Genomic DNA, 14202 nt, shown 5'->3' on the forward strand with positions numbered 1-14202 from the left:
GAACCAGTTTCAGGTTTAAGGTGTAATATTTTGTAACCCATCTGGGCTAAAAATGGGAGCCTTTACACCAGTGGTTCTCAAACTAGGGCAGCCAGCACGTCCCTCGGCCCGAGCCACTTCCTGCAGCCCCCACTGGCCTGGAGTGGCGAACCGCAGCCAGAGGGAGCCGCGATCAGCCGAACCTGCGGATGCGGCAGGTAAACAAACCAGCCCGGCCTGCTGGGGGCTTTCCCTGAACAAGCGGCGGCCCTAGTTTGAGAACCACTGCTTTACACCACCAATGAGGGGTCCCAGCCTTTACTTCGAGTCCATAAGGTCCTAGAGTTATCAGACCTCAAATCTGTGTCATTTTAATTTACAGAATCGCTATTTTAGGTCATATAAAGAAGTGTTTTAACTGTATTAGCTTTAATTCTTCTTTCCCTTTGTTCCTTGTACAGACAGATTCCACATTATATATGAACAATTACTATTAACAGTACAGTAGAACCCTGTTTATCCAAGCCTCCATTATCCGTCTCTCCATATTAACCAACAACCTGAGCCCCGCCCATTCTCCTGATTATTTGAATTTTTTATTATCTCATCTGGTCCCGGTCCCGGTCCCAATTAGATCAGATAAACAGGGTTCCACTGTACTATGATAATACCTAAAAGGCCTCAGTCAGAATCAGAGACCACATTGCACTAGGCACTGTACAAACATAGGATCCTACCTCCAAACACAATCAAATTTGTACGCTCTGTTCACACACATGCTTCTTCAGAGCATCATCCCACACCCACCCATGTGATGCACTTCTGTCCAGTCAACATCTTAACTGAAAACGAGAAGCAAGGTAAATGCAGTGCAGTACTTGGTAGAATAAATCTGAGTATTTTTTATGCTGCCACATTTCATAATATAGAAAGAAAACTGGTTACATCAGCAGGAAAGCTTTGCTCTCACTTGTTTGTTTCAAACCACAAGTGTATTTAATATTATGCCTTCTAAGCTAAAACATACTGGGTTATGATCTCATCAGATCTCAAACTAAGCAGGGTCAACCCTTGGTAGTATTTACACAGTAGTACTGTAACTGGCACACTTGCCTCTAAAAATCAACATCAGACTAAATGCCCCCAGCATGGTGCCAAGGATGAGACAAAAAACACTACGGACTTAATGTACTGCTTATCATTGAAAATCCCATGGCACTTTTTGCAAACACAAGGTTGCAAATAATAGTGTCCTAACACGAATTTCAACTTGGATAATTACATTTAAACAATGTGACACCTCATTTTCAGAGTCCCAGAGCCTGAGCTTGAACGACTACACTGCAATTTTATAGCCTTGCGGTCTGAGCTCCGGAAGCCCAAGTCAGCTGAAACTAGCTGAAACAGGGGGAGTTTTATTGCAGTGTAGACATACCCTCAATGTCTCTTTGTGCCTCCTATCTTTTTATCTGTCTTGTCTATCTAGATTGCAAGGTCTTTGGGGTACAGACCTTGCATAGACCTTTCTCTATGTTTGTATTGCACTTCTCACAACAGAGCCCAGAACTTAGTTGGAGCCTCTAGGTACTATTATAATTCAACCAACCAACCAACCGCAATGAGTTAGAAAGGCTATAAAACATCCTAAAAATATTTGTGGTGTGTAAAAATACTAAGGTAGGAGAGAAATTTAGCATGATAAAGGGGTACTGCTAGGAGTAATGGGATGAAGTTTAGAATGGGAATGTAGCACAAACATCAAGGAAAGCTTCCTTACGGCAAAATCTACCAGCCTAAGGAACTTCCCATTGGAATTGGTGGAATCTCCATTACTTGACACGTCTAAAACTAGACAGGCAAAAATAGCAATACCATTGGCAATAATCTTGTACAGAGAGAAGGAAAGACGGCATGACATACTGGGCCTCTTCTATCTCTAGATTCTGTCATTACTATCGGCTAATGAAAAGAAACGAAACCACAAAAACACATTCACAGAACAAGGAAAATCCTCTGGAACCTTTTGAAGGTTACTCCAATCCGGTAGCTTTAATCTTACTCACGCTGGGAAGTCTTTAATCCGGTCCTCTCTCATTTATAGCCACTAATCACTATTACTCAAAAACATAAGAAAATCTCACGTAATGCAAGTTGTAGAACTTTAGAATTACAATTAAAACAATATTTTAAAAAACTGAAAAATGTTCTGTTTGCTATAGTTACAAGCAACAGTTTGCTATAGTTACAAGCAACTATGTGCACTGGCCAGTACTTTTTGTAAAATTTTGAAAGGTACCTAAGTAATTTAGGACTATCTTCCCTGAGCTGCCAGTTACCACACTGCATGGAGGGACCTTAGATACAGCAACAAAGGAGAGAGAAAGTAAATGTTTATATAGGAAAACATGACTGGAAAAACAGAAGTGACGGATGGATTCAGAGGCATTGTTTTTTTCTTTTACATTTGGCTACATTTCATTTTGACTGTAGCACGTTAAACAGAGAGGTTAGCTAGGATACAGATTTCCAAATATGCTACTGAGTTTAGTATAAATAGTATAAACCAGGGTAATTTCATCAATACGAACAATCTGTACATTTCAGTGAAAAACTACAGAATGGCCATAGTAAGGAACATATGAATTGACATGTTGGCTTAGACACAGGTTCATCTAGGCCAGTATCCGGTGACTGACTGTGGCCAATATCACTTGCTTCAAAGAACAGTATAAGAACCAAGCAGCAGGAAGATGTGGAATAATCTGTCTGTCCTTCCTCACATTCCTTAGGACTCATCCTGGTCTCCAGTTAGAGATTGGCCTAACCTCTGAAGCATGAGGTTTAATATCACTTCCAAAATGTATATTATTGTTAATTATGACAACACTGGATAACCATATAAAATGTTAAATACTTTTTTTTGAAACTTGCTAAATTCTTGGCTTCAACAACTTTCTGTGGCAATGAGTTTCACAGACTAATTAGGAGTTTTGTGAAAAAGTATTTCCTTTTAACAGTTTTGAATTTGTCAACTTTCAATTTCATTGAACATGCCCTTGTCTAGTCTAGAAACATTTGGCCAGCAATCAGAAAGCTTCATGTTCGTTATGCTACATTTAGGGTTGCAGCGAGGGGAGGGAAGATGTGGTTGCATCCATAAGATTATGCAGCTTCTCAGTGAGCGCTAGCGTATGGCATATTGTAGGTAAGGCAAGGGAGGGCTAATTTTTGTGGAAGGGGGCTAGTAGTTTTAAGTTAATGTATGTCTTTAGTTGGGTGATTTCCTGTAATTGTCAAGGCTGAAGTAGATCTTAGAGGAGTACTGACTGAGGATGCATTTATAATGCAGGAAGCAAAACTTTCCCAGGCTGAGCTGAAGGTGTCACTTCTGATATTTTGGTTCTAATTAAGCCATGAAAACCTGAACTAATTCCAAGTTCTGTTTAATATTTCAAAATCATTGAAGGAAAGGTTATAAGAAGAATTCTAACCAAGCTGTTTGGTTAACATATGTGTTGTACACTAAAGGCTGCATCTCTTAAAACGTATTACGTTCTCCTCCATCAAAGCCAGGAGGGCGCATCCACATACACACAGAATAAATACTCATTTTCTATGTGGTTTTTTTTTTTCATTTTCACACCAAGAAAAATACTACCCTACCAGTAAGAGCGCTTCTCCCCTTCATCATTGGTGGCTATCTTTAAGGTCTCATTCTGTTGGGGTGCATGTAGAATTTCTGGCTGAGGCCAGAATATAGTAGGCTAAATGTTTCTCACATGCCTTTCCTTCCCTCTAGTTGTTCAGCTGTTGCGTGTGGACACCTGACACACACTTATTTCAAAATTTCTTCTTGATTTCAACTTTTTATATTACAGTATAAGGATCAAGGGTCCTATTGTGTGAAGTGCTGTGTAAAAAGTTGTTAACTACATGCAAAGAACTAATTTTTTTTTTTAACAAGTAACGTTTGTTTTAAGGACAGGAGAAGGCGAGCCACACTCTTCATTCAGGAGGAATCATTTTTAATCCAGTTGGAGCTTTGAATTCCAGTACAAAATTGAATCGTATGCACAACAAAAACGAGTCCTTCATTCCTCTAGGCATGATATGAGCAAACTCCTTTGCTAAAGCAATTTTACATATGGATACAGGCATTGGATGCTGTCTTCTATCCAGCTTTGAAATTATAAAATTTAGCAAGTTGCTCTCAAAGCCTCCAATGATTTGCACTCCAAAATCCGCAATACTCACAGTCTTGGCCTCAATTAAAAGCAAGAGAAAAGTAAGCCGCACAGAGACTTCAAAGCAATGATACAGATTAGAGAAATGTAGGATAACTCCCTTGTGTGATGGTTTAACAAAATACCTAATCAAATAACGCATTCAACAGCGCACAATCATTCTTACAAAAAGGTTTTACTATGAAATCAAAGTGAAAAGGCAATGTTCTGGATGACCTTTATATGCCAGTGACTACAAGAGGAACCACAGCATCTACATTTAATCCAATCAAACTACACATTACAAGGAAGTCCATTGGAAATATCCCTGTTGCTACTGTAAAGTCTTCAGATACTGCAGGAAGACAATGCATTATGATGCAAATCTGCAGCACTGAGGGAAAGATGCTGCAGAAGCCAAAGCATTTCCAGTAGCCATAGTGACCTATTATTAAACCGGACATTTGTCAAGTTAAAAACGATTTCCAAAAACCTCTCATTCATTTGTTTGTTTTTGTACACTCCATCCTGCTTGCAAACCTAAAACTGAATTCTATTTTCAGATCAACCTGGTCTGATTCTGGTTTTGCAGTATTTCTGAGGCTCAATTTACACTGAATTTTATGGAAATAGAGAATTTAAACTGAACTTTTTGTTACTTGGTTTTCACCTGCACTAGCATAGGGCATCATCCTACTGAGAAAGCCCATTGGAAATCTCTTTGTTCAGTCAGTGCAATACAGCAGAACTGCGGTTAAGTCATCAGAAATCTAATTTAATACATCTTGTTTGTTATGAAAAGGATAAAGTGCTTTCTCTGATATTTTCCACCAACCACAGACATTTGCGTGGTGTGGTTTGAATCTCCTGCGCCTCCAATTTTCAATGTTCCTTTTACCATAACCCCAGCTAGTAACTTGGGGCCTTGTTCTTTTACCCCCTCTGCCCACACCTTACCAATGCCTCCAAAACAGCACAATTTACCCCAAACATCCACAATATCAAGTCCATCTTGTCACTATGCCTTGGGATTGATCACCAGTCCCCAAAAAGACCTGAACATAAAATTCACACAGCTCTGCAAACCATGGGAATGGGTGAGGGGGTTGGGGAAATTGAGAAAAAGTATAAATAGAGGACATAAAACCCTAGAGCCCCAAATAGGAGGCTAGATGTCTTTTCTTCTGTCCATATTAAAACAGCTGCAGAAAAAATATGACACTCTATCCAGAATGGTTACATTTTTTTCCCCATGTTTTGAATTAACTGTATGGTATTTATTCATTTTTTCAATTTCGGTATCTCCTTGTGTAACTGCCTTCTTGTCAGCATGTTTTTAAGCATCCTAAAAATGCAATATGTGAACTTCTTCCTTAAAAAAACCTTTACTTTTAAATTAAAGATGCCATGTGTTCCTTGCACTTTGTTTGACGAAAACATACATTTTCTCAGGATAGCTATTTTAAAACATCATCTACAAATGAGCAATTTGCAGTACATAAGTTTTTAATTGAAATTGGCATTTGATTTTAGAGGGAACAGCAGCCATCTTCTAGTGTTATATCAGAAAACAGAAAAACATCCAAAGTGGGTCCCCTATCAATGCCAATGGGCCTGACATAGAATATCAGGGTTGGAAGGGACCTCAGGAGGTCATCTAGTCCATGGAACATCCAATCTGAAACCCCACTGAGTTTACAGTAAATTCAGTGTGAGCTCATGACTTGAGTCCCTCCTTAGTATCAGAAATGCCAGTGTTTGTTAATTGACAAAGGCCTGGTCTACACTACACGTTTAAACCGGTTTAAGGAGCGTAAAACCGATTTAACGCCACACCCATCCACACTAAGAGGCCCTTTATATCGATATAAAGGGCTCTTTAAACCGGTTTCTGAACTCCTCCCTAACGAGAGGAGTAGCGCTAGTATCGGAATTACCATATCGGATTAGGATTAGTGTGGCCGCAGATCGACGGTATTGGCCTCCGGGTGGTATCCCACAGTGCACCACTGACCGCTCTGGACAGCAATCTGAACTCGGATGCAGTGGCCAGGTAGACAGGAAAAGCCCCGCGAACTTTTGAATATTTCCTGTTTGCCCAGCGTGGCGCTCTGATCAGCATGGGTGGCGATGCAGTCCGAAATCAAAATAAAAAAGAGCTCCAGCATGGACCATGCGGATGTGATCGCAGTAAGGGCAGGCAAATCTGTTCCATCAGCGCTCCGTTACAGAAGACAAAATTCAAAATCATTTTTTAAAAATCTCCACACAGACGCCATAGCAGGGACTCAGCGCACTGCTGCGTTACAAGCGTAACGGAAAGCCAAAGAATCAAATGGACGCTCATGGAGGGGGGACTGGAGCGGGGACTGGAGGACTCAAGCAATCTCACAGTGCCTGCAGTCTCCGAAAAGCATTTGCATTCTTGGCTGAGCTCCAAATGCTTCTAGGGTCAAACACAGTGTCCGCGGTGGTTCAGGGCATAGCTCGGCAATTTACGCACCCCCCCTCCACCCCCAGAAGTGAAAGGGAAAACAATCCTCTCTTGACTCTTTTATATGTCACCCTATCTTTACTGAATGCTGCAGATAGACGCGATGCTGCAGCAGTCAACACCAACATCCTCACTCCCCCCCTGCCATGGGTGGCTGATGGTACAATGTGGCTGATATCCATTGTCATCATCAGCCTATTGGCACATGGGGCAGTGCAAAAGGACTGGTAACCATGCCGACTAGCATTCAGTGAGGTCAATCATGGGCGCCTGTATAAAAAGCTCCTGATTTTTCCTGGTAGATGGTGCAGTATGGCTGGTAACCGTCTTCATCATAGCAACAGGGGGCTGAGCTCTATCAGCCCCTGCCCTTCATGTGTAAAGAAAAGATTCAATTGCCCCTGGACTAGCAGCAGGATGCTGGGCTCCTCTCCTCCACACTGCTTAATGTCCTGTCTGGACTATCATAGCAGCTGGAGGCTGCCTTCCACTCATTTATCACTAACAAGTCACTGTGTCTTATTCCTGCATTCTTTATTACTTCATCACACAAGTGGGGGGACACTGCTACGGTAGCCCAGGAAGGCTGGGGGAAGAACGGAATCAACAGGTGGGGTTGTTGCAGGAGCACCCCCTGTGAATAGCATACAGCTCATAATTTCTGCTGGATCTGACACAGAGCAGCTGTGCTCTCTGGTTCTCTGATACAGTGGTTCTCTAGTACACTTGCCCATATTCTAGGCAGGACTGATTCTATTTTTAGATACCAAAAAGGAGGGATTGACTCAGGGAGTCATTCCCAATTTTGGCTTTTGCGCCCCTGGCTGATCTCAGCCAGGGCACTTATGACAGCAGCAAATGGTGCAGTGCAAAAGGACTGGTAACCATGATCATCTTATTACCAAGTTATGGTATGGTAGATGGTACAGTATGGCTGGTAACCATCGCTGCTGTCATGCAAAAGCAAAAGCATGCTGCTGTGTAGCGCTGCTGAATCGCCTCTGTCAGCGGCATCTAGTACACATACGGTGACAGTCACAAAAGGCAAAACAGGCTCCATGATTGTCATGCTAAGGCATCTGCCAGGGCAATCCAGGGAAAAAAGGCGCAAAATGCTTGTCTGCCGTTGCTTTCCCAGAGGAAGGAGTGACTGACGACATTTACCCAGAACCACCCGCGACAATGATTTTTGCCCCATCAGGCACTGGGATCTCAACCCGGAAATTCCAAGGGGCGGAGGAGGCTGCGGGAACTATGGGATAGCTATGGAATAGCTACCCACAGTGCAACGCTCCAGAAGTCGATGCTAGCCTCGGACCGTGGACGCACACCACCGATTTAATGTGTTTAGTGTGGCCGCGCGCACTCGATTTTATACAATCTGTTTTGCTAAACCGGTTTATGTAAAATCGAAATAATCCCGTAGTGTAGACGTACCCAAAGAAAGTCACAGCTTATACAGAGTTACACATTATGCTCAGCGTCTGGACTTTTAAAATGCTGAAAGAGCAAAAAGAGTGTAGCTTCATTTTGCACACATCGTGTAGTCATTACATCGTAGGCACATTCATGAAGTTTTATTGTAAAGTTACTGACAATTGTTATTAAGATTAACACCAAAGTTTAGACGTAAAGGTTTCAAACAAGGTTACAACCATAATCAAGGAAATAACAGAACGCACTACTGTTTTTAAAAACAGGAATAATTTCTAAGGCCCATGGAAGACAGGGGGTGCCGGATTAAGAATAAGGAGACGAGGGTTTTATTCTCAGCTGCCCGACTGATTCACCTTGTAATTTAGGACAAATTAACTTGTCTGCTCCTCACTTTTGGCATTCCCAACTGTGAAGACTCTTCACAGGTCTAATCTTCCATTATTTAACCACTTGTTTTGTTTCACATTGCCCCTCTACCTTCCCAATGATGCTAGCCCTGACTGCTCACTAGTCTACTTCTCCACAGTTCTCGCTGCGTCTTTTTCTATGTTGTCCTATCTCATCATTTTAAAGGAGTAAATAAAATATGTGGATATATAAAAATTGTAAATAACTCATCTCAATTCCTCTACTCATTTGTCAAAATATCATTTATGAGGCTGTGAACTCCCTGAGTCTTCCTTGTGTTTGTTCAGTCCCTAGCACTGCTTTGGGCTCCAATCCTGACTGAAACTTCTGGACTCTAACACAATGCAAATAAAAAACAACTCTGATTATATATCACAATGCTATAGTATTGAAGCAAACTATTAAAAGCTACTGTATGTCACATTAAATAAATGAGAGAATAGGACTTACCTGTTGGAAAGCAAAGTCTTGAAATATCTGAAATAATAATAAGATTTATTAGCATAAATAAAATACTTCAATATTTCAACAGTCAAATTAGCCTAGCCACCTTCCTGCTGCAAAATTATTGCACTGTTCGGTAGAACACGTTATCTAAAACAGCCCTCTAGCTGCCAGATGTGCTGCATGCAAAAAAAAAAAATCACCATTCTTTATTGCCCACAGTTCATTCACAAGATTATGCTTAAAATAGGTGAGTGAAGAACAAAGATTATACCAACTAGTTTATAGCAAAGATGTTACACTATTAAGTGATGAGCATAATTATTACAGCAGGGCGCTAGTCACAAAGCACTCTACTGATGCCATTAGAACCACTGTTTTTACTCACTAATTTTTCTCAACCATTCACCTTATCTGGGATGAAATTTTCAGATTCAATCTTTGAAGAAAAGGGTTTTGTTTGATGGTTTGTTTTTAAAGCTTAGACACAAACTATTCAAAATTTTGTTTTAAATATAATGAACTTAAAAAAAGTCAAATGAGAGTAGAAATAAAATTATATTCAAAGAAAGTGAAGAGTCTTGAACCTCAGTCAAATTTAGAAAGAAGGTATATCAATTACTGTTACTATTACTAACAATTGCATGCTGGGTGCTTTACAGACTGCTAAGATCATAAAGCCATTATAGCATGCAAAACGGTATTGCTATATTTCTGTCCCCAGCCTTTCATAGATCACCTATACTCTTAATTTGTAAGATTAATCAGAACCCTAATCCTGACTGGAGCCTCAAGGATCAAGAGAGTTTTGAGGAGAGGAGAGGCAAGCAGAGAGAAGGGAAAGTAAGGTTGGGAGAAGCAAGTGATATCAGGAGTGAGAAGGGACGGGAGTGATGGCACAAGAGAAGGGGTGATCTGAAGAGAACAAGAGAGACACTGCTAGTTGGAAAGTAGGTTGGAGGATGAAAGTGCAGTGTGGGGCAGTTATGGAGAAAGAGCAAAAAGAAAAAGAGGTGGTGAGTGGAAAGTGGTGGATTAGCAACTGGGCTAACAGGTCCTGTGCCCAGGGGCCCCAGCCAATTGGGCACCCCCGCACCCCGACCCGCTCGCCTGGTGCTCCTACTGGGGAGCAGGGCTGGGGCATGGAGGCTTGCCCCACTCCTAAGAAGGAGAACAAGGCGAGCGGGGGAAGCCCCCGCGCCCCAGCAGGAGTGCTGGGTGGGGAGGGGTGAGATAAGACAAGTCCCCATGCCCGTACCCCATTTCCCTGGCAAAAGGGCGGGGGGCAGACTGCAGGTAGAAGTGGTGGGGAGGGGAGAGGACCCCATTTGCTCTGGCCCATGGCCCCACAAAAGCTTAATCCGCCGCTGGTGGTGGGGACTGAACAGACCTTGACCAAAGAGGAGAGGCAGAGTTAGTTAGCAAGGAAGATGGCAAAGATGAATGAAGTGTGAGCAAATTTATCGTGGATGAAGTCCATTTGAACTTTGGACTTTCTCCAGAGTAGCAAGAACAGGAACAGACTGACAAAGCACCAGAGCAGAGAGTCTCATTGGTTTGCTGTATATTAGAAAAATATCTAAGGTTAATCAACATAGCACTAGTAAATATAGTGATATCAGTGAGTAATCCTAATATTGTGTTTAGTTAGGCTTATTATAATCAATGCTGCTGCTGTGGTAAAAACTGACAAAACTTTAATACGGGAGAAAAACATCTAAAACAAATACAGCTCTCTAAAGCCAACTAACTGCATATTTCAAAACTGAATTTCAGAGCTGTCTCTGAAGACATGTTTATTGCTTTAGTGGCAAAACATGCCAAAACTAAAACACTCTTTAAATGCAAAATGAGAACAGTTACAGGACGTTAATACTACTAGGAAAAATCCTGCACATTTTCTTCTGGAAAAAGAACAGCAAGTTTTGAGAGGTAACAAAGTACATTTATAAAGATATGCTCACCAAGTCATTTGCTTACAAGCAACACTGGGCTGAGGTAATATAATATCCCCTCAAACAGGAGAAAACAAAAAACAAGCAGGAAGGAGCTACATAATCTTCAGGAAGGAAAAGCCTCAAGTTGCCTCCGGCAATAGTTTCCGCATGGAATATAGATCAGTGTATATGGAATCAGGTTTCAGAGTGGTAGTTGTGATAGTCTGTATCAGCAAAAAAAACGAGAAGTACTTGTGGCAACTTGGAGACTAACAAATTTATTTGGGCATAAGCCCACTTTATCAGATGCATGCAGTGGAAAATACCGTAGGAAGATATATATATACACACACATATACACACAGAGAACATGAAAAAATGTGTGTTGCCATACCAATTCTAACGAGACTATTATCAGAAGGAGAAAAAAATGTTTATAGTGATAATCAGGATATATATATCTTCCTACTGTATTTTCTACTGCATGCATTTGATGAAGTGGGCTTTAGCCCACAAAAGCTTATGCTCAAATAAATTTGTTAGTCTCTAAGGTGCCACAAGTACTCCTCGTTCTTTTTATATATGGAATGAACTCTTACATTGGTTTAAAAAAAAAATATACACGTTTTAGTGAAGCTTCAGATTCCTGTTGAGTCATTTAAGTTTAGGAAAACTGTCGCACTGTTTGTCTATTTATTCAGAATACTATATTGTACAGTTTACCCAAATTGTTTTTGCGTGTCATTATCAGAAAGATCTCCTAGAAATAAGTGTATCCTCCATAATGGCTCAATCCATTTGATTAAAATTACTAATTAAGTTTAAAGATTGAAATTTTATTTCAAAATTTAGCTAAGAGAAAATAATTGTATTATTATATTTCACCTACCATGATGCAAATTCACCACTAAATTGAAATTCTACTTCAACAAAAAAGTACTTAACTTGGAAGAATCTACAGTTACAGTACAGAAACAAGCAACAGTATATTATTCTTCAAATTCAGTAAACTATTCTTGATACAATGGAATAAATGTATCATAACACCTCAATGTTTTTCTCTTAAAGGAGATTAAGTTTCACCCATCATGTCCAGGAGATACATTTTAAGAAAAAAAGTTGACAAACATGGAGTCTATATCTGGCAATCATTATAATAAGTACACAAATGCAAAGATAAAATTAAATCCTAAATTTCCCAATGCTGAACTTGGGATTCAGCCACATAATACCTATTAATATTTTAATATATATATATTGCATGGCTAAAATACATGCAACTTTGAAAACGGAGAGTGATGTTTACTTAAGGACTGCACAACTGTTGAAATAATAGACCTTTTTTTAGCACTTTGGGCCCTAATTCTGTAATGGGCTCCACACAGGCAGATCCTTGCATTCACACAGGTCTCAATGACTTATCTCAGATTTCCCCACGTGGAGCCCATTGCAGGATCAGGGTCTTTGAATGTTTACCTACTGAAACAATAATAGCAAGTGGTTAGTTCCATGTCTACGCCCAACTAATTTCACAAATGGATAAATTGAAGAGGCACTGCACACGTGTGACAATTCCACTTAAGGCCGCAGTTCCCTGTGAGAAAACAGTTTTCCAAAAGAATTAATTAAATATTTACATGTAATGTATTTCTAAGCTTAATACATACAGGTATTTGATTTACACCAAACAGTACAGGAAAATTAAAGCACACAGCATGAGGTTCAGATTCGGCTACTCAAAATGGGACCAAAAGTACTCAGAAAGCTGCTTGTGCAACATTTTTCAAAGGTTTTCAGTAAACACAAGCAGGTCTTTTAAAGGCTAATGCATCTAGCTCCAAATATGAACCATTGTGGGAAAATGGGTTCATGACAGCATCAATGAAACATGAAAATGCTGCATTATGATGTCAAAGAGAAAAAGCACAATCTCTGTTATGCATTTACAATCTGCTCACCACTGTTGTATCAGTAACACATAGGATCAATGTTCATTTGTTTCATGCAATTTATTAATTATGGCATTACAGCAGGAACTCTAAAGCTTAAAAGTGAAATAATTTTTCTGCCCTATATCTTATTTTTGATCCCGTGTTAGTATGCCCCACCTCACCCCCAAAGCCTCCTTTTGGCTTAAAAAATTGTATTCTTATTCTTAAATCAAATGAGGTGTATTTTTTTAAAAGACCACCTGAAAGAAATCTAACAAAACAAGTGTTTTAAGTTTTGAAGTGCACAGAAGAGTAACCCTCTCAAGGCAGGTGTGTGGTTAGTCACATAGTTCCAGTTCACTGGTTCATTACATACTTGACAATATTTTGCACACTAGCCAAGCTTCAAAATCCCAATATGAGTGAAGTTGCTTGTTACTCCCCGCCCTCCATCCTCTCTCCATTCTGAAAACTGACCATTTCATTCCTACCCTTTGTTTCCTTTTAACCAATTACTGATCCATGAGAGGACCTTCTCTCTTATGCCATGACTGCTTATTTTGCTTAAGAGCCTTTGGTGAGGGACCCTGTCAAGGGCTTTCTGAAAGTCCAAGTACATTGTAGCCACTGGATCACCTGTGTCCACATGTTTGTTGACTCCTCAAAGAATTCTAATAGATTTGTGAGGCATGATTTCCTTTTACAAAAACCATGCTGACTCTTCGCGAACAAATCGTGTTCATATATGTGTCTAATAATTCTGTTCTTTATTATAGTTTCAACCAATTTGCCTGGTACTGAAGTTAGGCTTACTGGCCTGTAATTACCAGTATCACCTCTTGAGCATTTCTTAGAAATAGGTGTCATATTAGCGATCCTCCAGTCATCTGAAACAGAAGCGGATTTAAGTGATAGGTTACGTACAACACTTAGTAGTTATGCAATTTCATATCTGAGTTCCTTCAAAACTCTTGGGTGAATACCATCTGGTCCTGGTGACTTATTACTGTTTAATTTATCAATTTGTTCCAAAACCTCCCCCTACTGACACCTCAGTCTGGGACAGTTCCTCAGATTTGTCACCTAAAAAGAATGACTCAGGTGTGGGAATGCGAAGACTGATGCAAAGAATTCATTTAGCTTCTCTGCAACAGACTTTTTTTTAATGCATAGTTTCACTCACAACGATGGCTTGGGAAAGAACCTGTCACTCCCTAGCAACAAGAAGAGGCTGGAGAGACTTCCTTTTTTTCAGCCCACGTCTGCTTTCTGGAGAGCCAGTGACTAGTTCAGTCCATGGTAGTGTGGCACTGGGGAGTATGTTCCCAATCCAATCCTTAGCAATGAGG

At 40.4% G+C, this 14202-nt stretch overlaps 1 protein-coding gene across 12 annotated transcripts in view; it reads right to left on the bottom strand.

Moving 5' to 3' along the window:
• Window positions 1–14202, bottom strand: part of PTK2 (protein tyrosine kinase 2) — a 383889-nt gene that overhangs the window by 290658 nt on the left and 79029 nt on the right. Inside the window, exon 1 of one of the 12 annotated variants that reach the window (XM_039527649.1) lies at window positions 717–733. The exons of the other annotated variants lie outside the window; for them this stretch is intronic. The gene's annotated coding sequence lies outside the window, so the exon portion shown is untranslated. Of the gene's footprint in view, window positions 1–716; window positions 734–14202 lie in introns of those variants that run through there. 12 annotated transcript variants of the gene reach the window in all.

This window comes from Mauremys reevesii, linkage group 2 (genome assembly GCF_016161935.1).
Source record: "Mauremys reevesii isolate NIE-2019 linkage group 2, ASM1616193v1, whole genome shotgun sequence".
In the NCBI taxonomy this organism is placed as follows: domain Eukaryota; kingdom Metazoa; phylum Chordata; order Testudines; family Geoemydidae; genus Mauremys; species Mauremys reevesii.